The sequence below is a fragment of the Canis lupus genome, chromosome 20, assembly GCF_048164855.1.
Source record: "Canis lupus baileyi chromosome 20, mCanLup2.hap1, whole genome shotgun sequence".
Classification (NCBI taxonomy): Eukaryota; Metazoa; Chordata; class Mammalia; order Carnivora; family Canidae; genus Canis; species Canis lupus.
In genome coordinates, this window is record NC_132857.1 from 20852398 (window position 1) to 20879317 (window position 26920).

Consider the following 26920-nt stretch of genomic DNA (forward strand, 5'->3'; position numbering starts at 1 on the left):
AACAAAATAAAATATCTGGGCACATTCTGAAAAAAATTGTGCTACAAAAATAAGGTAATAATTATGAATTAAGAAATAGTTCTCATAAAAGTTTCCAAGCTAAAAAAAACAATTGGTCAAAAAAGGAACAATAGAGGGATACCAACCAATCCTGGACAACACAACATACAGGAAGATAATGGAATAGCACTTGTCATTTTTTCTTTACATTATACTGTTTTTCATTTACTTTTTCACTCATTTTTCAGGTATCAGTGTAAAATAACATACTGAATTACTACAATGAAATTATGTTAAGTTTTATATAAATTGCTCTATAATTTCCTAACATGTTATAAGCAATTATAAATGCCTCATGTCTGGGGCACCTGGGTTACTCAGTTCACTGAGTATCCTACTCTTGATTTCAGCTCAGGTCATGATCTCAGGGTTATGAGATCAAGCCCCGTGTCTGGCTCTGTGCTCAGAGGGAATCTGCTTGGGATTCTCTCTCTCTCCCTCTCCCTCTGCCCCTCCCTCCCTGCTCTTTCCCTCTCAAATAAATAAATCTTTAAAAAATTAAAGTATAAATATATTATTTCTTAGTAATATATTTTTGCACTTCTAAAAAACATATTTGTTTTACCATATCTATGGTTAGTTAGAATGTAGCAATGATACAATGCAAGGAGCCTGCCTTTCTGAGAATTTATCTTCCAATTTTGAAAATCTGAAGGTTTTATTACTTTTATAATATGTAGGTCACAGTTCAAAGCAGAAGACTAATTGAGTAAGAAGTGTTTATTTTTGAAACCTAAGAGCATTTTACATTTTGGCCATTGCACAAAATCCTTTTTATAATTTTTATTCTATCTTGCAATTCAGAAGAACTTCAAGTAAAACTCAGATTTCATGTTTATCTCCCTTAGAAAAACAAATCATATAATGGAAGGAGAAACTAAATCATAGATGTGGGTATAGATTTACCAATCTAGCAGAATTATAGCTTTTTATATAATTTTCTAGTTTGTAGGTACTCTGATGAAGCCAAACTTACATATGTCACTTTATGTAGAGGAATTTTGGAGATTTTGGACAATATTCCAGAGTAAAGCAGCTTCAGGCACATTCTTGATATTAATGTCTGCAAGGTACCTCCCATTTCCAAAAAACAATTAAATTGTTGATTAGTTTCAACAGGATATGCATACAAGTTCCTAAGTAGGCTATTTCAAAAATTAGAAGTACAAAGTATAAATTAGAAGTATAAATAAAGATATACCTGAAGCTATTTGTTTAAGTAACAGGAAATTAGTGGTAAAAGGCATAAAATCCAAATGTTTTTCCTTTATAATTAATTTGTGAAAACAACTTAAATATAATATATATATTCTAAATATTACATATATTTTTTAGGTATAGCACAAACTAGACAATTAAAATATTCTCTTTTTTAAAGATTTATTTATTTATTTATTTATTTGAGAGAGAGGGAAAGATAGAGCATGAGCAAGAGGGGCAGAGAAAAAGGGAGAAAGAGAATCATAAGCAGACTCCACGAGCATGGAGCCAGACACAGGGCTTGATCTAATGACCCTGAGATCAGAACCTGAGCTGAAACCAAGAGTGAGACACCTAACCCACTGTGCCATCCGTGTGTCCTGACAATTAAAATAGTCTAACAAAAATGTAACAATAAAAGAGGAACTAAGATTTTGATAATTTTTTTTTCTTCTGGTAAATTTCTGAAAGTTCTTTTGCACCAATAAACATACCCCCTGGTACATTTCAGAATTTTTAAGATTGATTGATTGATTGATTGATTTGAGAGAGAGCAGTGGGAGGGGCAGAAGGAAAGGGAAATGGAGAGAATCTCAAGCAGAGATTCCCTGCTGAGAATCTGCCTACACAGGGCTCCAGGTGCCCCATTTCAGCTTCTTTATAAGGGATATCTAAATAGATTGCTAAGGATGTTACATGCATCTTGTAAAAGTTAGAAACAGTCATGCTGGTGTGGCATTTGCATGTTCTTGGACAGAGAATTGCTAGAATCAGAAGCAGAATGCAGAGTGTAGTAAGCTTTAAAAAAATTCTTCTCACATTCTCATCTAAGCTACCCCTTCACAGTCTTCTGGTTTTACTAGGCTCTGGGAGTAAGGGGGAAAGAAGCTGCTAGACAAAGAGAAGATGTAGGGTTAATAGGTAGGGTTGAGGAAGGGTGACATCAATGAATACCTATCATCTGACACATCCATGAGCAAAACCAATGAGCTTCACTTAATTGAAAAGCCCAGGAACATTACAGCCAGAATCCAACTTCTGTTCCAAAGTCTTTGAAGCACTGAGGTCCTCTGGTAAAGTAGTACCCATGACAAGCTACATCGTGACCATCAACCAGGCAGACCAAATAGCTTTTCTGTGAAATGCTATCTGTATGGCTCATGGAATGAGTCACCATGTTGTTTTCTGGAGTTTTTGAATCTTAGTATACATAGTTCACAGCCTAAGGAATTTCTCTGTTCTTTACTAGCATCGGGTCAGCTCTTATAGCCCACAACAGAAAGTGGCTGTCTTGGCTCTGCTATACTGGCATTCACCACAATCATTGGATTTTCTTCTTTTACTCTTTAAAAACTTTCTTAAGAAAAAAGCTGCTTTTTTCTTCACTTTTTCATCTACTCACAATTACTGTCTGTTTTTTGAAGATGATATTTGACTGAGGACCTTCTCATATTGACCCAGCCCCAGCCATGCCGAACCATGTGACTCTCCCCTCAGAGGGTCTTAGGACTCCATTCCTAAGCTTTCTACATGGCTAAGAGCACCTCTCTGAATCAGAGAAGCTCTCATAAGTCAGAGAAAATCCTTACAAGATATTGAAGAGGAACTATTGCAACCCATTGTACTTGACAAAATCTTGTATGGTGAGTTCCCATATACAGGAGCTCAGGAAATATATCACCCATGTGGAAGTCTAAAAAAAATGTTTTAAAGATAATTTGTAGCTCAAGAATATATTTTCCATGGATTAAACAGTAAAAAGAAAAATATAAAACCCTAAAAGCAATGTTTAACAAAATGGAAGAAAAACAACTGAAACCAATATATTTGATCTATAAAATACAATCATAAATATGTAAATATAAACTAGGAAACATGTAGGTAAACACTATAAATACTATATGTGGTATTTACGTGTGACATATAGGTGAATATTTTAAAAACAATATAAATATGTAAAGAAAAACCAGAAATACATATATACATATGTATCAAATATGGACAATTATCTAACATGTCTAATGTATAAATAGCTTTAATAAATCTTTAAAAACACCTTTATTTAATAAATATGTGTTAAGGACTTATATTCTATGCTATCTAAAATGAGCCTGGAATCTTCATATGCTACTATTGAGAATATAAATGAGTTTGCCTTTTCTGGAAAGCCATTTATGCCATGTATCATGTGTTTTGATAATGCTCCTATTCTTTGATCCAGTAAAGTCCTCTTCTAAGAATCTAAATTAAAGAGTCAGTAATCAAATGTAATCAAAATCTACATGAGAGTTGTGAACTAAATTAAGAAACATGTAATAGAGCCATTTGTCATTATTAAAATTATTTACAAAAATTTAACATAGAAATGCTAACTTTAAGTAAAGATAAATCACCATTTAAAAAACGTACTTTGGTTCACAATTCATTATCTACAATTCTGAAATCTAAAAGCTCCAAGTAACAAAAACTATTTTGTAACTCATTTAATAGCAAAATATGACCTGAATTCATATAAGGCTATTTATAGTCTTTATTTATCTTATTTATTGTAAACCTCAAGCATTTCAACTTTTTTCTTTTAAAGATTTTGTTTATTTATTCATGAAAGACAGAGAGAGGCAGAGACACAGGCAGAGGGAGAAGCAGGCTCCATGCAGGGAGCCCGATGTGGAACTCCATCCCAGGTCTCCAGGATAACGCCCTGGGCTGAAGTCAGGCACTAAACTGCTGAGCCACCCAAGATCCCACATTTCAACATTAATGTATTTAACCAAAGGGTCCTGCCCCCGACCACACCAAGGGTGTTATATAATATACAGCTTATAACATATTAGCTTTTCATAGCTAATCGAGTCTCAGTTCCTAAGCATATTGTGGTTACAAAAGTTATAGGTAAGGAATTGAAGATTTATGCAGTCTCAATTTAAAAAACTTATAAACTGTATATTTATTTTTATTTTCTTTTTCTTTTTATTTATTTATTTATTCATTCATGAGAGACAAACAGAGAGAGAGAGAAGCACAGACACAGGCAGAGGAAGAAGTAGGCTCCATGCAGGGAGCCCGACATGGGACTCGATCCTGGGTCTCCAGGATCACGCCCTAGGCTGAAGGCAGGCGCTAAACTGCTGAGCCACCCAGGGATCCCCAAGCCACCCAGGGATCCCCTTATTTTTATTTTATTTTTCATTCTATCTAGATGGATAGATGGAAGGAAGGAAAAAGGGAGGGGAAGGAGAGAAGAGGAAAAAGTGCAGGTAGGAAAAAAAAGAAATGTTTCTAAAATATTAGTAGTTATCTATGAATGGTGGGATTATGGGTGATTTTATTTTCTTTTCAATGTTCTGAATTTTCTAAAATAAACAAGATTTTAGAACCAAGAAAAATTCAAAAAATACAAAAACATTATTTTGGGAATTATTTTATATTTGAAGCTCTTCATGGAAAACACAAAGATAATTTTTTTAAGCAATTTAGTGTTTGAATTATCACAACTTTAAAAATAATGGGGTATACATTAATGGATATTCAGTATAAAATACATGTATACGTATATAGTTAGTATTTCATATTAATTCAGGTTGTATTTCTACAGTCATGTAAATGTATATTTTATATCTACATCATATATACATACACATATATAATAAATATGTACAGTCTTCTCCATGAGGCCAACCCTGCCCATCTCATTTAAAAAGGCAACATCTCTCATAGTCTAGATTTTATTTCATGCTCTTTTTCTCTCCCATTGCACATACTACCTTCTATCATAGTATATTTATTAATTTATTATGTTTATCATCCCTGCTGGAACATTAACTCACAAGGGCTTAGATCTTTTGTCTGTTTTGTTTACAAATGTATGTCAAGTGCCCTGGAACATACTAGGCGCTCAGTGCATATTTGTTGAGTTAATGAAGATACATATAATTCTGAAATACTAAGTAACAAAGAGAACAATACACATTTTAGTAATTCATAGAATCTCAGAATTCTTAGAATCATATTATCTGAAAGGAACCTGAGCTCTCTTTAGTACAGATAAAAATATGGCTTAGCTGAACATGGTTTTAGGACATTACTCCCTACTAGCTAGGCTATCCAAGTACACTATTTATTTTATGCTAAGAAATGTTTATAACCAGCTGCTGGTGGAACCTTGGTTTGCTTTTCTTCGATGTTTTTCAAGTTTCTAAAAAGAAGATTAAGGACTCTTCTAATGATTCTATCATGTGATCCTGTGTTAGTGATTTATTAAAATAATATCCCTGTGACTGTTTTTATCTTGTCCGAGAAAAAAAATCCTATAATCTAGTTTCCAAGGATAATGTAGAGCATAAGAAGACTATGCAACACGGACAAAATTATCTACATAAATTTCTACTACGTGATCTACACAATCTACATCATTTGACAGTACCCTTAAACTGAATTCATGGAACCCAAAGAGCTCATGATTCTTCTTGAGAACAAATGGCTTTCTTCTCATCTGCTGTGCATATTCTGCTACAGAATACCACAGTGTAAGCACAGTATAAACAACACGTGGAGTTGTGCTGGGTAAAGAGGCAAGTGGGACAGACTCTTTTGCTCTCCCAGCATTCCGCAGGACAAGCCATGATCCTTCTTATGCTTTATATACATTAGCTATGGAAAGTGGCCATAAAATCGGAGGCTGCCTTTGCCTTTGAAAATCTGCAGTCAGAGATTAAATTCCCAAATAGCAGAAGTGTTAGATGAAAACATGCACTGGATGTGGTTTTTTTAGTCCCTCTAAGTGTATCTTTCACTTGTACATTCTATATTACCGTGGTACCCCCCGTGCTAAAAGTCTCTCCTCATTGGCTTTGGGGAGGTTGACTTCTTTTGCTTTATGAGGGACCGTGTAGCAGATACTTGCTTTTTTACTGAGCCTTTTTACTTATTGTAAAATCTATATTCGTCGCAGGAATTAGGTCTTAGGGAAGATTAGCTCTGCCCCAGTCTCAGCCCCAGAGAGTGATTCTTGATTAGTCTCAACCAACCATAACACAGTAGTTCTAGTTCCTTTGCCATGTAGAAATTGAGTCAGAAAATGGCACCTGATCCAATCCTAAGTAATAAGACATGAGTGGAAATCTGCTGGAGTAGCTTCTGGAGAAAGATTCTATGCTCTTAAAAAGAGACATGAGGGAAAAAAATCAAAAGAGGGACATGAGAGTGAGCACACTTGTATTTGTTTTTCCTCTGGACATTGATCTGTGAGGATATATGGTTTGCAGATAGAGTCATTTTGCAAACATGAAAGCCTATCCAAGATGTCAAGGCTAGTAGAACAAAAGGAATGACTCTGAGTATTTAATGGCATTCTTAAGTTGCTTGAATTAACAAACCCTGGAGGCTCCATACATCTGAGACATTAGTTATATACAACAATTAAGTTTCCATGTTGACCAAGCCACTTTAGTAAAAGCTGAAGGCATGCCTCTTCAGCAATATGGAAACTTTTAGCACATTTTTGAGACAGGTTTGGTTATTTACAACAGTAACACGTCTTTCTGTTTTCAGCTCTTATCTTTGCCAACCTCAGTCTACAATTTCATTTTGAGCAATCACTTGGAATTTTTGAAGTGGTCTATCTATTGTCTAAGTCCCTTTGCTTTTTGAGAAAGCAAAGTAAAACAAAAAAAAAGTATAAATGAGAAAAAAATCTGGAGGTCTAACTAGTTACATATCAAATAATAAATAGACTCACTCACAGTCTTAGTTCTTTGAACTCAAAATTTTCGCCTAAATTTGAAGATTCTCCATTATATGGAATAGCTGTGTTTCAGAATGTTGACTGTGTTATAAAGCTATGCTGGTAATTTATCTGTTGTTTGATATGATAAAATTCAAGGCATATTCTCAACCCAAAATTCCTCCAGGGAGAATTGAATTTTAAAATTTCCAGCAAAAAGAAACTATCGGTTTTGAAAATGTGCTTGCTAATATTCTCCACAGTCATTTGAGAACTTGCAAAGATTTCTCAGGTGGGATATCTTCATTCTAGCATTGCTACCAATTTCCAGTAACTCCAAGGTTATAGAACTTCTCACATTCCCCCAATTTTTTGACCATGCATTTGTGATTCTCCAAATTTAACATTTCTTCTAATTTTAACTGGGCATGTACTATGTAAAAGAGGGTTGTGTGGTGAACTCCTATGGAAAAGAATGTAGAATAAGAATTTGGAACTCTGCCTTCCTTGCACTGTGTCTGACCCTGGACCTACCAGTAGAACATCATTTTCTTGTCTTTCACACAAGGAAGATGAACTTGACCCAATTTTTCTAAAAACTTTCCGCTGAAGAACCTCTAATGGCAAAGAAAAAAATGAAAATGTTTGCAACACAAACACTTTTTGGAAGATTTCCATCATGGATAAAAAATGTAGGCCAATGTTGCTAAGTCATGATACACATTTGTTTTCATATATAAATATTGAATAAAATTGAGATGTCAGAAAGATGCGCCATGCATACTCTGTGCCTCCACTCTCGAATCCAGACATACCATATTCTCAAGGAATACACATTCTGTAGTTTTAAAGCTTGACAAAATAGTTTCTTCCTATTCTAAAATCTTAAGAATTTGTTTCTATTGATGTTAGACTGCAATATCATACATCGTCAATAGGTGCCACCACTTAATAGAATTTACTAGAATGTGCAAATTCTTTAGCTCAATATCCATAAGTTAATTAGTACACTTAAAAAGTAGTATAAAATAACTTTATTTAAAATAAGAGCATTTTCCAATAGGAATTTAGGAGAAGTAAAATTGCATAGATAAATGCTGTAAAAAAAAAAAAGCTTTGTGAAATTTAGTGAAATCAATGGAGGATAATGAATGGATTTACAAAAGTATCCATTATTTTCGCAGCATTTAGGATACCCAACTGCTATTATGACAGATTATGCCATATTCAAATTTGAATTTTTTAAAATAAAAAGATATGATTGTTTCCAAATATATTAAAATCATTCTTTTTTCATTTTAAGTTTTTATTTAAATTCTAGTTAGTTGACATGTATGGTAAAATTGGTTTTACCAATTTTAGGTATAGAATCTAGTGATTCATCACTTACATATAACATCTGGTGTTCATCTAACAAGTACCCTCCTTAATACCCATCACCCATCTAGCCCATACCCCCTCCACCTCCCTCCATCAACCCTTAGTTTTGTCTCTATAGTTATGAGTCTCTTGTGGTTTGCTTTCCTCTCTTTTTTCCCCTTCCCCTGTGTTCATCTATTTTGTTTCTTAAATTCCAAATATGAGTGAAATCATACAATATGTCTTTCTCTGACTTATTTTGCTTAGCATAATGCATTTTACTTCCATCCACAGCTTGCAAATGGCAGGCTTTCATTCTTTTTTGATGGCTGAGTAGTATCCCATTGTGTGTATACACACACACACACACACATACACACACACATATACATACACATACCTCTTCTTTATTCATTAGTCCATGGACATTTGGGCTTGTTCCATAGTTTGGCTAATGTTGATAATGCTGCAATAAACATTGGGGTGCTTGTGCCCCTTCGAATCAGTACTTTTGTATCCCTTGGGTAAACACCTAGTAGTATAATTGTCGGGTCATAGAGAAGCTCTATTTTTAACTTTTTGAGGAACTTCCATAGTGTTTTTCAGAGCTAACAGACACATGCTCACCATCACTCATCATCGGGGAAATATAAATCAAAACCATGACGAGATACCACCTCACACCTGTCAGAATGGCTAAAGTTAACCACATAGGAAGCAACAGATGTTGGCGAGGATGTGCAGAAAGGGGAACCCTCTTACACTGTGGAATTCATTCTCTTCTTAAAGAAAAAAAGTAATAATGGTAAAACAATAAAAAAGTATTGTGGTGGAAAACATATGGGATTTGGAGTCAGAAAGACTTAGATTTGATCTCAGCCCTTCTACTTACTGCTTGGACAATCTTAAACAATTTACTTGACCTTTTCTTTTTTATTATTTCTTTATAAATTTTTTTAAGACTTTATTTGTTAGAGAGAAAGCACATAAGCAGAGGAAGTGGGAGAGGGCGAAGCAGACTCCCCACTGAGCAGGGAGCCCAATTGGAAGGCTGGATACCAGGTCCCTGGGATCATGACTTGAGCTGAAGGCAGATGCTTAACTGACTGAACCAACCAGGTGCCCTGACATTTTCTTTTTTTTAAAACCATAGGGTTTGTATATCTTAACTGCAAGGCTTACACATCTGACAGAGTTTTTGGAAGATTAGTAATGCATATAAATCACCTGATACATAGTAGGCATTCAAAAGGCAATAGTTATTAGTTGTAGTCATGTTTCAGGGAAGCTTCAGAAACTGTATTATCACCATGGGATAAATATGGTGGTGTTAAATGTTATTTTTAAGAGTTGTAACATTAAGTTATAATATTAATTTTAATATGTTCTAATGTACTATGTATCTAACATTTAGGAGGTAAATATATTTCCATATCAAATCAAATTCCATTTAGCTTTTCCATTCTCTTGCTGGAAATTGAAAATGTACTTAGATTTAACTAATCCAGTGGCAAAACTTAAGGTAGGAGAAAAAGACTTATTCGAAATGTCTGGAGCAAAGGCACTTACAGCAATGGGCCTCCACAATCCCCTGCATGTATTTCTTCTCCTCCTTCCCCCAGGACACCCCTGGTTAGGCCATTTACCGTCACTGTAGGTCAAAGTTCAGGAGGTGAAGGAATGAAGAAAAAGAACATCCCCTTCCCTGATCCCATCCTTGACCTGGTAACCAACTTTAGCCTAGAGTTCCTCACAGAATTTTTCCTAGGCCTAGAGAAACCAGAAAACAAAAAGACCTGCAGAGGTGACATCCTCACATAAGACTACCTCAGAAACTTCTTAGCAGGCTTGGACCTGACTGTGGTGACTAGGAAGGACCTTGCTCCCTGCTACCAAAGGTATCATTCCCAACATGCTATCTGCCACCACCGCCATCTGCAGAGCAAGTCCTGACAAGTGGCTGATCATCCGAAGTGTATGGCATCCCCATGGATGAAGCACTGCTGGACAATGGCATCTGTATTAGTTTGCCAGGGCTACTGTTACAAAATACCTCAGACTGGGTGGCTTCAGCAACAGAAATTTGTCATCTCACAATTCTGAAGGCTGAGAACCTGAGATCAAGGTGCCAGCAGGGTTGTCTGTTCTGAGGGATGTGAGGAAGGATCTGGTTCGTGCCTCTCTCCTAGTTTATGGTGGTAGGCCATTTTTTCGGTGTTCTTTGGGTTCATAAAAACATCAGTCCATTTTTATCTTCATTTTCACATGGTGCGCTCCCTGTGTGCAAATTTCTCTTTTTTATGAGGACATTAGCATATTGGATTAGTGGCTCATCCAACTTCAGGATGAGTTCATCCTAACTTTAACTAATTGTATATGTAATGACCCTATTTCTGAATAAAATTCTATTGTGAGGTACCAGGTTTAGGACTTTAATATATACATTTTGAGAGGACACAGCTTGACCCATCGCAGGGTACCTTTCTGCCTTAAAGATACCCTGGTACTATGGTCTGAATGCTTGTGTCTCTCTTCAAATTCATATGTTGAAAACCTATTGCCCAAGGTGATGGTATCAGGGTCTTTGGGATGGTCTCAGGAATGGGATTAGTGCCCTCACAAAAGTGCCCTCCAGAGAGCTAGCTTGCCTTTCCACCACATGAGGACACAGGCAGACGTTCCACAACCCAAGGGGTCTCACCAGGACACAGGTATGCTGGCACCCTAATCCTGGATTCAGCCTCCAAACTGTGGAAAATAAATTCCATGTGGCACTGACCGAAGATAAGGAGGAAGGCTACTTTAAAGATGCCAAACATAAGGCAAGAATTCTTATTTGGCAAATTGGAGGCCAGTCTTAGTGTCGGCAACAGACATCCTGAACAAGTCAGCTGTTTTGCTTTGATGAACTGAACAAGCTTCTGTAGGGAATCCCTTGAGAGCAACAAAAATGAAGCCATAAAAATGACAATGACCATCGTTTTGTCATTTCTGGCCTCCAGAACCCTCATCTTGCAGTTTTTTCCTTCAAGTTCTATCTCATTGGTTTCACAGCACTTTTCAAAACATTATTTGGTCTAAAAGAGGAAAAAAAATATGCATGACATCCTCTGACTTTCCTAATGAAAACAGTCCTGCAATAATCACCATCCCGTTTTGAATCAGATCTTTCTCTTGGACTCACTTAGGATGAGTCCATTTTCTAAAGGCAAAGCGGAAGGGAATAAATTGGAGGCACCAGGTCATCCTCCACGGTGAAGAAGCCCAAATACCCACAAAAGCTGAGAACATAAGGGTGCTGAGCACATGTTTCCAAGAGCTTCAGTTTCCAAGAGTGCTCAAAAGAACACAAGCTGCTTGACCGAAGTGGGCGAGGAGTGGATCTTTCCCAACAGTCCATCTGCGATTTGTGGTCACCTGGTGCTAGCCCATATGCAGAGTGAAGAATGGTGGCCACGCAAATACTCACATCATGGGCGCAGGGCTAATGGAGGTGCCTTTGTGTGTACAGTTAAATAACACTCTACATTGGTCTTCACATTTTGCATTTATATGGGCACATTCAAGACATCACACCACACCAGCAGAGCATGTAACTAGAAGGGGAACAAACACGTTTTTTCCAGTATGACAGAGCCATAACTAAAGGGTGCCGTGGAGGCTGTGTCACATTGATCTCAGCTAGTCTTTATTTTACCATCTGGCTCCTTTTCTAGGGCTCCCTCAAAAGGGATACCCCTAACTAACCCATCAGGGCCTTCTCTCCCATACATCAGTCCATGTAGAAACAACAAAGGAAGTCAATTGTGCTGATTTTCTCTGTAAGGCCCCATACCAGGCTTGTTAGCAGAAGCCTCCTCCTTCACCCAGCCTGGCTGGCCTCCCCTGCACAGTCAGGAGTCTTCATTTAAGTCCCTTTTAATGAGAGGAGCCGCTGGCACTCAATAGGCCCAACCTTCCTCTTAAAGGGGCTGGGCCCCACCCTCCCACCACAGCTACTTCCAACAGCATTCCTAATAAGACCCTGTAATGTTTCCTATGATACTTACTCAGTGCCTATGCATTTTCATTTTCAAGAACCAACGGTGCTATTTTTCAGAATAAGTGTTACGTTAAACTTGTCCATTTGAAATAGGCCCCCATCACCTACTGCTCTCCCAAATTAGCTTGTAGGATGAAGGCCCCATATTCATAGGCCAGTCTATAGAAGTAATACATACACTAGTGAAGGCTTGGTCACTCACAGATGAATACTGGAAACCCCTTCGCCAGTTCGAGCTTATTCCACAGTAGTTCTGATCTACTTATCATTTCATTGCGTTAAACCTGTCCGCTGAAGGGATGTGTTCAGCTGTCAAAGAAAGAAGGACAGTGTGTAGCAGCTACTTCAGTTTCCAATTATTTCTGTGGTTTCCTTGGGGCCAAAGAAACCACTTAATCTAGGAATGCTTAAGTAATGCACGGGTGAGCTGTGGCTTGCTGAATCTCAGTGGTGGCTCTTTTGATTTAAGATCCATACGGGTTCCCAGACCTGCTTGTGGACATCACCAGGAAGTCTATTCTGTGCTGGTCTCTTTGTGCTTGTTTCCAACCGACAGTGTTCTTCAAACAGAGTGGTATGTTCAAAGATGTATGTAGCACCAAGTTTGCTCGGATTGGTGATTGGAGCAAATATATGCCCTCAAATTTACTTGTAAGGAATCTTTTTATCATTTAATAGAAAATTCAAAACAACCCTTTTCACATCATCCATTTGCTTAGCATGACCCAATCAACCTTGCCTCAAATTATAATCACTGCTCTTCCACTGAGGTAAAATTTATCAAACGATTCCATATTCCACATGTCATCTTGTGTGTGAAATCTTTGGTAAGCAGGCTGGGCAAAATTGGTGAGATCTCTTCACGGCAGAGTGAGAGGTGTTCACATTTACTCAAGTGTTGTCGTAACTCAGCGCGTTGACCACAATGCTTCGTCCAAAAGCTGTGACTTTTGCCATTTAAACGCCAATTTCCTCATTGTAAGAAAAGACATTATTAATGTTTACAAACAGTGGTTCTCAAAGTGTGGTCCCCAGAACAGCTGCATCAGCATCTGCTGGGAGCTTGTTTGTTAGAAACACAAATTCTCAGGTCACATCCCAGAAGTTGAATCAGAAATTCCAGGAGTGGGAGTCCACCAATCTGTTTGAACAATCCCTCCAGGGGCCTGATGCATGCTGAACTCTCACGTGCGAGATACTTAGCAGGTAGCAGATTTTACCTGCACATTAATTGGATAACACAAAGAGTCTTGCGCTGCTGGAGGTCTTAATAAAGCAATGCAGAGAAGATATTAAATAATCTTTTTTAAGCCCTTTGCTTTCACTACAGAAGTGTTGAAATTTCAAGATTTGCTTGTTTTCACCCAAATGCATTTAGCTCATGGATCATATTCTCTGACACTACAAGTCCTGTTGAACAATTCTGGGCCATGGGGACACCATAGATATGGACAGCAAGGTGGGTTCTTCCAAAGTGACCCACAGGCTGATATTTTAAAAATACAAATCTCCATGTGCAGGATTTTCTCCCTCTTCATTACTGAGGCTAAATCTCTTATTCAGAATGGTTTTTGCCCAAGGACTCTAGACTCCTAATAGGTTTTCTTCTCGGGGCAAAGTTTCTTTAATCCTAAATACAGCCACTCTAATCATCTTTTCTGTTTTTTATTTATTCATTTGACATGCCAGTCATTCCCTCTAATCTTTTCTTTTTTTTTAAGATTTTATTTATTTATGCATGAGAGACATAGAGAGACAGACAGAGAGAGAGAGAGAGAGAGGCAAAGACACAGGCAGAGGGAGAAGCAGGTTCCATGCAGGGAGCCTGATGTGGGACTTGATCCTGGGTCTCCAGGATCATGCCCTGGGCTGAAGGCAGGCGCTAAACTGCTGAGCCACCCAGAGATCCCGCCCTCTAATCTTTTCATGTGAATCCCCAAGTTCAGATGTCCCAAGACCACATGTCCTGTGGTCATCATTAGGTGTTTTGGTCTTGCGCAGCCTCCTCTGGTCATTGACTATCTTCCCCTAAGCCATTATTTTATGAGTGTCCTTCGATTGGTCCTTTGTATCCCTTATCTTTGTGTCTATTTAATATCTGGCAACACTGCCTGGCCTGTAAATAGGAAGAGCTGTCCACAGTGACAGGGTGGATCCAAAATGAGATGAGGACAGTCCCCTTGTGGGTGAAGAATTTTAACACAGCATGTGTGTGTGTGAAAGAGGATCAAGGTTGTTGAGTATAAAGGTGGAAGTCACCTTGGCCATGTGGAGCATGTGGAACACATGCCTGTGTGTTCTGAACATTCTGACCCACTCCAACTCCACTTCTCATGTCCTGCTTTGCACATCGCTTCCACCCTTGGCACAGCTCATGCCTGTGTGCAAGTTACAGAACAAAAAATTGTCCCTTTGAGTAGAGCAATGATAAAAAGACACACAGGAAAGACATTTTGCAAAAGGGCTCTGCCAAAATAAAAAATAAAAAAATAAAAATAATAAAAAATAAATAAAAAAAAAATAAAAGGGCTCTGCCAAATGGACAAAATAGGCATATGGTTCGTCCCTCAGGTTGAGGCAGCCCTCAGGACTTAGCAAGTGTGGTAGAGGCTGGATTTCAAGGCCCTTTGTCACCACAGCCTGTCCTCAAGCCATGTTACATGCTAAAACTGTGCAACCCAACCCATGGTGCTACTTGTCTTTTTCCCCATTACTTACTGCTCTGTCTAAAGCAGTAGTTCCCAAAGTATAATTCTTGGGCCAGTAGCACTATCACCTATAAATAGGTTGGAAACACAAATCCTCAAACCATCCTATAGACCGCCTGCCTCAGCAAGCAGCAATGGGTGTTTCTGCAAGTCCTCCAGATGATTCTGAGGCACTCCTACCTTTGGAAACACTAGAAGATGCCTGGCACATGATAGATACTCAATAGTTGTCTATTGGCTGGAAAAATAAATGAGTTTTTCCATCAAAATGAAACTCAAGCATCCCCATCCCCACTGCCCTTGGGAACAGCCTCCCCCAGCCTCCAACTTATCTGGCTGTGTCTTCTCATGGGACTCTGTATCACTGTGTGATGGGATGTAATGCACTGCCCAAAATCACTGGCTTACTTGGCTCTTTCCATAACTCCAACTGGCACTCTTTGAAGGTAGGAACTGTGTTTCTGGACTTCATTTCTGTACCCTCAGTGCTGTGCTCAGTCCATAATAGGAACTCAATTCTCATGGAAGGAAGCAAAGGAGGAAGATGCAAACAAGCAACCAGGCAAAGAATAAAGTGGTCACCAGGCCAGGAATTGGACCTTCCTCAAAGGGCCCTGGGCCAGCAGTTTTCTTTGTATAGAATTCTAATCAATTCAAAAACTCATGCTCTTGGGGATCCCTGGGTGGCTCAGTGGTTTAGTGCCTGCCTTCGGCCCAGGATGTGATCCTGGAGTCCCGGGATGGAGTCCCACATCAGGCTCCCTGATTTTTGTGCCTAAAATAATATGCCATTTCCTCTCATTCATTTTGCTGACTCCTGATTAAATAATACAATTTGATTATTCAACTATTCAAGCCACTTGTGATTTGTCAGCAGCAGCATTTGCTTCCATTTCATGGGAACAGGATAAAGGCATGAACATGGCTGGATCCTTAAGATGCGAATCTAGTCAGCAACAAGAGTCTAAGAATACTGGGAAGTTTGCCTTATATGAGTGAAACTCCAGAGCAGAGAATGTATGACACTTGTAGAAAATGGTCCCACCACTTTCCTCTCCAGACAGCTGCTCTCAAGTCACCCAAAAGCCATTTTTATTAGGGTTGTAGCCCTTCATTTCCCCCTTCAATGTCCCTCTTCCGCACAGCATATGAAAGATTAGCTCCTACATCTATAAAACTACTCTACCATAGACCAAGAAGACCTCAAGAAACAAGTTTTGTACTTGTTTTAGTCTGCTAGGGCCATCAGAGCAAACACCACATCAGAAATTTATTTTCGCATAGTTCTGAAGGTGAACGTGTTGCTATGCTTAGTTTCTTCTCTTTGGCTTGCAGATGGCCACCTTCTCCCTGTGGCCTCACACGGTCCTTCCTCTGGTATGTGAGCCTCCTTGGTGTCTTTCTTGTGTGTCCAAATTTTCTCTGCTTATGGATACCAGATTGGATGAAGGCCCACCATAATGGCCTCATTTTATTTTTTATTTATTTATTTTTTTATGACCTCATTTTAAATTAATCATCTCCTTACAAATCTTGTCTCCACAGACACTCATATTCTGAGGTCCTGGAGTTCAGGGCTTCAACATATGAATTGAGGGGGAAGAGGGTTACAATTCAGCCCATTTTGCTTTTGCGAAAGCAAAGCACCACGTCTCCTGTTCCTGGATTGAGTTGGGAGCAGTTTCAGTGATTAATTAGGATCTTAACAGGAAAATCAATACACTTTCTTTAGGTAGGGCCCTGTTTTGTCTACCCTTTTCCCTTTGAGTATCTGTACTCAGACTTGCCTGAATTCTTGGATCCCAACTCAGTCCCAGAAGTTTTCAAGCTCTACCCTCTAACTTTTCTGGATGTATTGCAAGTGCAGAGTTTACTCACCTCCACTGTTCCTAATTTTATTTGGAAATTTTGTTCCTCAAATCTTTTTCATTCTCAATAAAGACTTCTTTTTTGTTTTCATTTTTCTTTATTCTCTCTCTCTTTCTTGAGAGAGAGAGAGAGAGTGCATGCAGGGGGTTGGGGGGCACAGAGGGGCAAAGGGAGAGGGAGAGAGAGAATCTTATGTAGGCTCCATGTTTAGTGTGTTGCCTGACATGGGGCTGGATCTCACAATCCTGAGATCATGACCTGAGCCAAAATCAAGAGTCAGACACTTAATAGACTGAGTCACTCAGGCACCCTTCTTTTTCATTTTAATTGTGGTAAAATATGCATAACAAAAATTTTACCATTTTAACCATTTTTAAGTGTTCAGTGTCATTAACTATATTTACAATATTGTATAACCACCGCCACCACTATCTATTCCCAGAATTTTTTTTTATCATCCCAAGCTGTACTCATTAAACAATAACTTCCTATGTCTCCCCACCCCACAGCCTCTGGTAACCTCCATTCTACCTTCAGTATTTATGAATATGCCTATTCTAGGGGCACCTCATATAAGTAGAATCATAAAATATTTGTCCTTTTGTGTCTGCCTTAATTCACGTTATGTTTTCAAGATCCATACCTGTTGTAGCATGTGTCAGAACTTTGGTTCTTAAAAAAAAAAAAAAAAGAACTTCACTCATTTTAAAGGCTGAATAATATTCTGTTTCATGTACATACCATATTTGTTTATCCATTTACCTGTTGATGGACACTTAGGTTGTTTCCACCTTTTGGCAATTGGGAATAATGCTGCTGTGGATAGTAAAGCTTTTTCTGAAGACAGTACGACAGTGGTTTCGACCTCTTTCCATGAAGTTCCGTTAGTTTTATTTATCAGCATTTCATCTGAAGGTGAAGATAATAGTTTCACTATAAAAGCATAACAAACCAAAGATTTAGAGTCAGACAATGCCATTTCTGCCTCCCGTTTTCTGTGTGGATTTGGAGAAGTAATTTAATTCCTATAAACCTCAAGTTTTTTAACTGTTAAATGCATCAATATGTAATAATTTCTGTTGCCCAGAGAGTTGTGAGACGAATGAGGCAACACATGGAGTACCTAGTACAATGTTTGGTGCCAAGACAAGAGTGACTGGTAGTCATTAGTTTTATTTCCAAATGGCCACATACTCCAGCCCCTACATTTCCAAACTGAGCTACTTCCTTCATCCCATTGCCATAGGTTGGGGCTTTTTTCTCACTTTTTCCTCTCATTGCTCTTAAGAGTTTGATTTCAATCACTTGCATAGATCACAAAAACACTCCTTAATTTTCTAACCCATTTAACATTTCAGTAAAAGGTCTATCCAGCAAGTTCATCTTCAAGTCTAGATTATAACTTCTACTATGGAGAAAAAACGTTAGAGAATATATATTTAGAGATTCAAGACCATTCATGTCTGTCTGAATAACTCTGAAGATTATATACTAGAAAGTACTTATATAGTATTAAAGACAGTTGGTAAGACTCCTTCCACCCTTGAAAGGGCAAGGGTAATTAACTTCTGAGACCTAGAGAGAAGACTTCCAAGGACCGTGTTACTGAACCACTCTTTTACAATTGCAAAGTGGCATTTTGTCACCACACAAATATATGGGAATCCTAGGAGAAATATCGGCTCATTTGGTTAAATTGAAGAATAACATTGGGAGGCCCTAGAATTGGTTCCCATGTGAAAAAAAAAAAAAAAGAAAAAGAGGTACATAGATACCACTTAACCTAAGACCACCTTTGTAGTCAGTTTGTCTGCTCTGGGTTGACCCAATCATAGTCAAGTAATATAAGGGGTATGAGAGAGCCAGAAAATGCCCTGCCTTAATCCAAAGACACTTGCACCTGGAAATACAATCTGCACATTTTAAAAGATTTGCCCAGACCTTAATCATTTTAATTTTAAACCAAACTAAAAGTAAATAATGATTCCATCAACCATTTTGATGATTTGAAATGAAATTAGTTAAAAGTCTACTTAACACAGCCGTCCACAGAAGAGTCAGGTTTTAAGTTCAGGAAGATAATAATGACAAGAACTGTGACTTCAGGCTTACTTTATTCCAAGTGGTTAGAAGTTTACTCTGTAGGCCTTCAATCTACTTTTAGAGATAATGTAATTAGAAGTCACAGGGCCGGATCAATCTTAAAAATCCAACCACGTTAATATTTAGGAATACCTCCAAATGATTAATGTTTGAATGAAACATCTAAATAGACTGGCTATTTTGCTATTGTGTTGCAGATTAAGCCACTATCAGAGGTCCAGTTTTTATGTGGCCCATAGTTTGTACTGCCAGCGATATTGGTAGGTAGGCGCTCTCATGCCCTATGACTAAATCACCTGTCGGTATCCCAGGTGCTAGAAAGGGGCCAGTACCTAGCTGGGGTGGAAGCTCAATTAATGCGGTTGTGGAAATTAACAAATAAATTATCTCTATTACTTTTATGTTTGGAAATACTTGTACCAGACTCATCTCAGTCACTCCAGTGCCATCTAGTTCAGTTCTCTACACTGATTAAATGAGCCAAATTTGGGGCACCTGGGTGGCTAAGTCAGTTAAGCATCTGCCTTCAGCTCAGGTCATGATCCTGGGGTCTTGGGATCAAGTCCCACCTTGGGGTCCCTGCCCAGCTAGAAGCCTGCTTCTCTCTCTGCCTGCAACTCCCTCTGCTTGTGTACTTGCTCTTTCTCTCTCTTTCTGTCAAATAAATAAATAAATAAAAATCTTAAAGAAATAACCCTAATTTTTGCCAAATTTCTCCTGTGTTCTTAAACACAGGAAACTGGGGCACCTGGGTGGCTCAGTGGTTGAGCGTCTACCTTTGGCTCAGGTCATGATCCTGCGGTGCTGGGATCGAGTCCCACATCAGGCTCCTCACAGGGAGTCTGCATCTCCCTCTGCCTATGTCTCTGCTTCTCTTCTCTGTGTCTCTCATGAGTAAATAAATAAAACCGTAAAAAAAAAAAAAAAGAAAAAAAAAAAGAAACAGGAAAGTTTTTATTTACAAGTAAACATTTTTGTTTTCCAACTTAATCATTTGGTTTCTAGTTCATTGTTTGTGAATTTAATATTTAAAACAAATTATCTCTATTATTCTAGTTATTTTCTTCCAATGCTGATTTCGTTAAAAGAAAAAAAAAAAAAAAAAAAACACAAAAAACCTAACATTTGGAATTAAAGGTTTGTTTCTAAGTAATATGTCCACTAGATGGAACTATTGTTTCAAAAGAATGAGAGCGATGCCTTGGAAAGAGCTCATTTCTAAAACTTTCCCACTGGAAATTACATCATAAAAACTGATAGATAATGCCCGTTTTTTTCAAATTATTTTTTTAATAAAAATGACATTGGAACTTAAAATGAATGCCGTTTGACAGCTTACCTTCTGAAAATGTTTGTATCTCTTAAGACTCTTTTTGTTAAGATATCTCAAAACTGACTTCTGTTTTTTAAAACTTTTTTCCTATGCATTTCACGGGTTTAATGAAAACAAATGAAAATATCTTAGTTATAAAATCTGCCTTAAAATAAGAATCCTGGGAACTTGCTTAATGACTCAGAAATAATTCACAGAGCTTAAATAAAAACCCTAAAGCTAAAGGGCTCGGAAAAAAACCGAGCCCTTGATAAAAACCCTCAGTGTGGAAACACACACATGGAGATTAAATATGAGTGTCTATTAGGTAATGCTGTCAAGTCATCAAAAACACAGTATTGTTGTGCATTCACATACTCTTGTCCAGAGTACACAACTGTATTTAAAGGGTCTATTTTACTATTTGCTAATGCGAGTGACACAGTAAAGTTGCAAATTACATTCCACTCCTGTTTGCAATTGCTGACATGAATATAAAAATTCTCTTTATTAGCTGAAATTTGTCATGGTTTGCCCTCAGTTTAGTATACTTAAGGCAACTTCTCAAGGTTTTTTGTTGGTTTCTTACTATAATGTTTATGACTAATATTCTTAAAGTATTTACTTAATGTCCTTATGGCATATTATGTTTTATCATTAAACATAGCTTTAGGGTTCATTATTAACTTATCTTTAAGAAGTGTAATTTTGAGGAAGCCAAGCTATGATGTGATATAAAAGCATTCTAGTTGGAGGGTTCAAACTTCCAATTTAATGACAAGCTTCTTCTACATGTCATCCTACAAGTGTAATACTTTCAACAATTGATAAAGAGAAATCAATCAGCCTCTCAGCAAACTCTTTATAACTCGAAATATCAAAAAGTGAGGATTTTCATAAAGCAAGTTTGAGTCAGCATGAAGTCACTGAAAATACTTTGGTTCTTTTTTCTCTGTAAAAGCAGAGGGAAAGTTTTTTGTTTGTTTTTTTGTTTTGTTTTGGGTTTTTTGGTTTTGGGTTTTGTTTTTTAATTAAACTGAGGGATGCCTGGGTGGCTCAGTGGTTGAGCTTCTGTCTTCAGCTCAGAGCGTGATCCCAGGGTCCCAGGATCATCCCACAGTGGGCTCCCCATAGGGGCCTGCTTCTCCCTCTGCCTATGTCTCTGCCTCTCTCTCTGTGTCTCCCATGAATAAAATAAATTAATCTTTAAAAAATTTTAAACTAAAAAAAATTAAACTGAAATAGTTATAATACTTTCTTAAAGGGTTTTTCAAAGCCCTCACCATCGAAAAAATATTTTTAAAGTTTTAAGAGTAAACATTCTTCCTTGCATAATTTACTTGGCAGTAAAATTTAGTAAATAAAATAAGGTTCTCAAAAACTACCACAGTAATTTTACATTCTTCATATAAATCATTTGTCAAAATGAAGTTTCAAATATTAGGTTTTGACTATTATATGAACAAATACAAAGGCAATTCACACTTTGTCAAATTTACTTTTGAGACTTCTAGAAGCTTATTTTCCAGTCCTGAAACTAGACAACTAAATTCACCAATGAGGGGATTGTGGGCCTGTTTGTTATAGAAATGACTGCACACTGTTGAGATTTGATATAAAAAGCAGACATTGAGCTGAAGGCATCCTCCTCACATGATTTTAGTAGTAAGTGCAAAACAACACAACCCTTGATTCCAGTGTTAGAATAAGTGCACATTCCTTTCCTGGTTCATCCATCCAAGTACCCCTTCATTCATTAATCAATATTTCTCAAATTTCTAATAGACCTTTTTTTTAGTATTCAGTGTTTTCCATGTCTTAATTTTCAATATGATATCATACCTTTCTAGTATGATTCCCAAATATCCTATTTTTTAAACACTAATTATTCCATAACCTCCCACCACTCATTGAGAACAAACCCAATTCCAAACTCTTGGGTCTGACATGATGGCTTTCTTCAACAGAGCTCCAGATGAGATTTATCATCTACTAGTCCATGTATCATATATTTCACTCAAATATTATCTATTCCCTAAATACCACCTTCATTTTATTGACATGTTCTCTTTGCTTAAACTGTTCTCTTCCTGTATAATGTTTTATACCTCTGAGTTTCTTGCCTAATTCAAGACATATTTTAGATCTTGCCTCCTGTATGAAATTCTACTCCATCCCAAATCAGAAACAACCTTTTAAATCTCTGAGCTACCACTCATTGCCTTTCATTTTTAAGTCATTCGTGTCATGTATCACTTTCTACTTAATAACAGATTTATTTGTATGTTTTATCTCCCTCCTCTAAACCGAGAGGGAACAGGGATCCTGGCATATTCATCTCTGTGTCTTGAAAGCTCTTACCACACTATCTTCTGTTACCCAACCATCTGGACCATCATCATTCCTTCCTTCTGCTTCTGGGAGGGATTGCCTCTTCCTGGTAGAGGCTAATGCTTCTACACCATCTCATATCCTCCTTCCCACCTATTTAGGGATCTCCTGCCACTGCTATTTTCTTCTTTATTGGTTTCTTTGGAAGGGCATATAATTATGCTTTAATTATGCTTAAGTCTTTCCTAAAGCCTTCTTTTCAATCTGATACACACTTTCAATTAGCATTCTATCTCTCTTCTCTCCTTAACAGTCAAACTTCTTGAGAGGGTTTTCTACACATGCTGTCACCACTACTACAGCCCTCACTCGGTTCGGAACTCCATGTGATCTGGCTTCCATCCCCATCACTCAAGTGAAGCTATCCCCACAGCAGACACCAATGACCTTCTGGTTGCTAAATCCAATGAGTACTTCTTAAACTTTTCCTTATTTGGCCTCTTTACATCGCCTAATGCTATTGGCCATTCTTTCTTCTTTCAAGTGCCCTCTTACCTTGAACTTCTATGACATTTTATGTTTCTCTTTTTCCTCTTGTGCCTTAATCCATATCTTATTTTTTAAAGATTTTTATTTCTTTATTCATGAAAGACACAGAAAGAGAGAGGCAAAGACACAAGCAGAGGAAGAAGCAGGCTCCATGCAGGGAACCCGATGCGGGACTCGATCCTGGCACTCCATGATCATGTCCCGAGCCGAAGGTAGATGTGCCCAATGGCTGAGCCACCCAGATGTCCCTTAATCCATCTCTTAAAAAGTGGACTTCAATCAATCAATGTACTGTCTTTGGCTTTCTGTTCTAAGCCTTTCTCTGAGCCATCATCAATCTACAGCTTCAGGTGCTACTAGATTGGAAACTTGTGTATCTTTTGTTTGATCTCCATCCTAGACTTGTCTTCTGTGCTTTATACTCACATAAAACCTGCTGGACTTTTGTTTGAATGGTCCATATGCACCCAAAGTACAACATGTTCCAAGACAAACTCATCACATCTTCTCTCTTCCCCCAAATCTGTTGCTTATTTTTTGTTCCTCAACACGTTGAAAGGCAGTACCAGTTATTAAGCTTCCCAAGCCAGAAGCCAGAGTATCTTCCCTGAATTGTTTCTCTCTTTTATTCCAAAAAATCAGCCAAACACTAAGTCCTGCTGGTTCTACCAACTAGAAAAGTTTTGAATATGGCCTCTCTTCTCCAATCTCTCTCCCATTATCCCGGTTAAGACCACCATAATTTCGGGGGATCCCTAGGTGGCCCAGTGGTTTAGCGCCTGCTTTTGGCCCAGGGCGCGATCCTAGGTCCCGGGATCGAGTTCCGCATCGGGCTCCCTGCATGGAGCCTGCTTTCTCCTCTTCCTGTGTCTCTGCCTCTCTCTATGTCTATCATGAATAAATAAATAAATAAATCTTAAAAAAAAAGAAAGAATTAAAAAAAAAAAAAAAGACCACCATAATTTCTCACTAGGATTTCTACCATGTCTTGTAACCCACTCCACCGCTAGCCTTGGTTTCTGGCAATGCATTTTCCACATTGAAGGTTGAGTAAACTTGACAAATACAAATCTGATTATCCCCCTTGGTTAAACACATCAATCACTCTAAAGACTTATAGAACAAAATCCAACTTCCTTAAAATCGTTTACAATAGTGTACATAACCTGAGCACTGCTCACTTCTCTGGCCTCATCTGTTGTCACACCCCTGAAAACCCAACATTCCAGCTCTTCTGAGATTTTTGAGTTCCCTCAACATACCACGCTCTCTCACCTCAGGCCCTTTCCTGTTCTGTTCCTAGGTCTAGATCAGCCTTATTCATATCTCTTAACCTCTTACTCCTTCCCATCTACCAGGCCTCTCAGCTTATACATCTCTTCCTCTAGAAAATCTCTATTTACCTACCTCACCTGGGTCAGATATTTGTCCTATGTACCTCTAATGGCATCTTACACTTTATAGATTGTAATTAATTGTTCTTGCCTATTTACAAACACTGGTATGCTCAGGAAATGGTATACAGGGACTTGTGTACAGGAATTGGTATACAGAGTATACAGGGACTCTATTTTTTGCACAGCTGTAACCATAGTGCTAATACACAGCCTGGCACATAACAGTGAATAATATATATTGAAGTGACTGTAGGTGCTCAATAATGAAATAATATGTGATGAATTTTGAAAAGTAATCAAACCTATCACTCTGAGGAGAAAAAGGCCATTTGTGGTTGGTTAATAGTTTTCTGGTTTGAGTGTTGTTTTGTTTTTTGTTTCTTGGGTTTTTTTTTGTTTTGTTTTGTTTTGTTTTTCTGTTGGTGGTGGTTTGTTTTTGCCATGTAACTAACTGTAAACAATAGTGATTTCATTTAAGAAGTTGACCACATGGTCATAACACATAAGCTCTATCATGGAATAGTAGGCAATTCTATCAAATTGTATTTTGACAATACACAGATGGGCAAGTCTACACAGGTTACCATGTCATAACATTCGGGTCATCTTATCGTAATCAACAACGACCTTTAAGAGGATCAAAATAAATGAATTGGCTAGGAGACAGTCTGTATATTCCATAAATTTAAAGCCAGCCTGTGTATATACTTATACATTGTAACATTTGTATTGAAGAAGCAATTAATACAGGTTATATTGAATTACTGGAAAAATCACTTTACTTTGTGCTGGACAATTCTAGTCATTCACAAATTAAAGTGAATTCTTCAATTCAGTTTATAGATTCACATGAAATGAACATTTTTAACTGTCTAAAATAGCTAACTGGATAAAAAAAATAAATAAATAACAGTGTTCTTTAATCCTAGAAAGTATTCAGTACCAAACTGGCAATAGCTGGACAAGAGACAGCCATCTTTCTCAATCCTTTCACTGTATAGATAAGGAAAAGGGAGTCCCAAGAGGTCAGATTTCATTGTTCAGGTCACTCCATCACATAAGAGCAAATCCCCCATCTTGTTAGTAGGATCATAGTGGAAACCACTGTCACAGCTTCCAATACAGGGCTTGTTCCATTACACTGTGTTGTTGCTGACCACCTTCATTTCCCTTCATTTGCACTTCGTGTGACTGCCCTCCACCTGGCCCAGAATTTCTAAGTCTTGCAACATTGAGAATGTATTTCAAGGACATATGTTGCCTAGCTGGGTCTATAAAGAAATACTATTACTACTAACAATAAAATCTTATCTGGAACCACAGTAAAAAAAAAAAATAATAATAATAAATAGAATAAAATAAAATAAAATAAAATAAAATAAAATAAAATAAAATAAAATAAAATAAAATAAAATCAGTGGATGAGTTTTTCAGGCAATTTAAAACTTCCTTGTGGAATCCCTGAAGTCTTTTCAAAGGTCCAAGCTATCTAAAAAGCAGAGTTGGAAAGCTACTCAAGCTATTCTAAATTAAGGGAAGTGGATATTTGGCAACAGGAATTCTGGATTCTGCCGTTGTCCCTGAGCTTGAAGAGAGCCGGCTGACATAGCAAAGCATGACTTGGGCATTCTTATGGGCCTTAATAGTGTTAGGGGTTATCTTGTTTTGTTTTGATCACAATCAAGCACTAAGGAATTACCTCAATAAGAGATTACTATAGCTCCTAGCTCATCCAAGACAGATATGATAGACAGTTGGGGGAGAGGGGCTCTCAAACTTTCTTTGCCTTCTTTGTCACCTTATATGCATTTCAACATTTTAAAAATTATATACCTATGTATGTAAGTAAGTATTTTCTCCTGAGGGGGTTTGGTCTCCAGCATCTCAGCTATGACTCCTGCAGCTTAGGGACCTGACCTTGGGAAACCAGCAGACAAATTTTTCTTTTTATTAACATAGTTTATGTTTCAGGCACTGGCCAGCCATAAAAACATTCACACATTTCATCTGCAATGCGTCACGTTCCTCCTATTCATGACTCCAAGTCCCCTCCATATTTCAATTTCTCAGTAGTTCTTCAGTGTTTATTTCACATCCTCAGTCTATCATGAAGCCCTGTCCAACTCACACAAAGGAGACGGAGATTGCTTCCTCCTTATGGCACTTTGCTCGGACTCCTTTTATCATACTTGGGTTTACCAACTTGTCTTTTCTCTGCTCTACCTTCTACTCTTCTCCACAACAACACTTCTATGTTTAAGATAGTTG

General features: G+C 37.8%; 1 long non-coding RNA gene across 1 annotated transcript in view; it reads right to left on the reverse strand.

Annotated features, from left to right (window-relative positions):
- The window catches only part of LOC140611739 (uncharacterized), a 49812-nt gene that overhangs the window by 6954 nt on the left and 15938 nt on the right, over positions 1 to 26920 (reverse strand). The window contains exon 4 of the long non-coding RNA XR_012012879.1: positions 17723 to 17869. This is a non-coding gene — a long non-coding RNA (uncharacterized lncRNA). The remainder of the gene's footprint in view (positions 1 to 17722; positions 17870 to 26920) is intronic.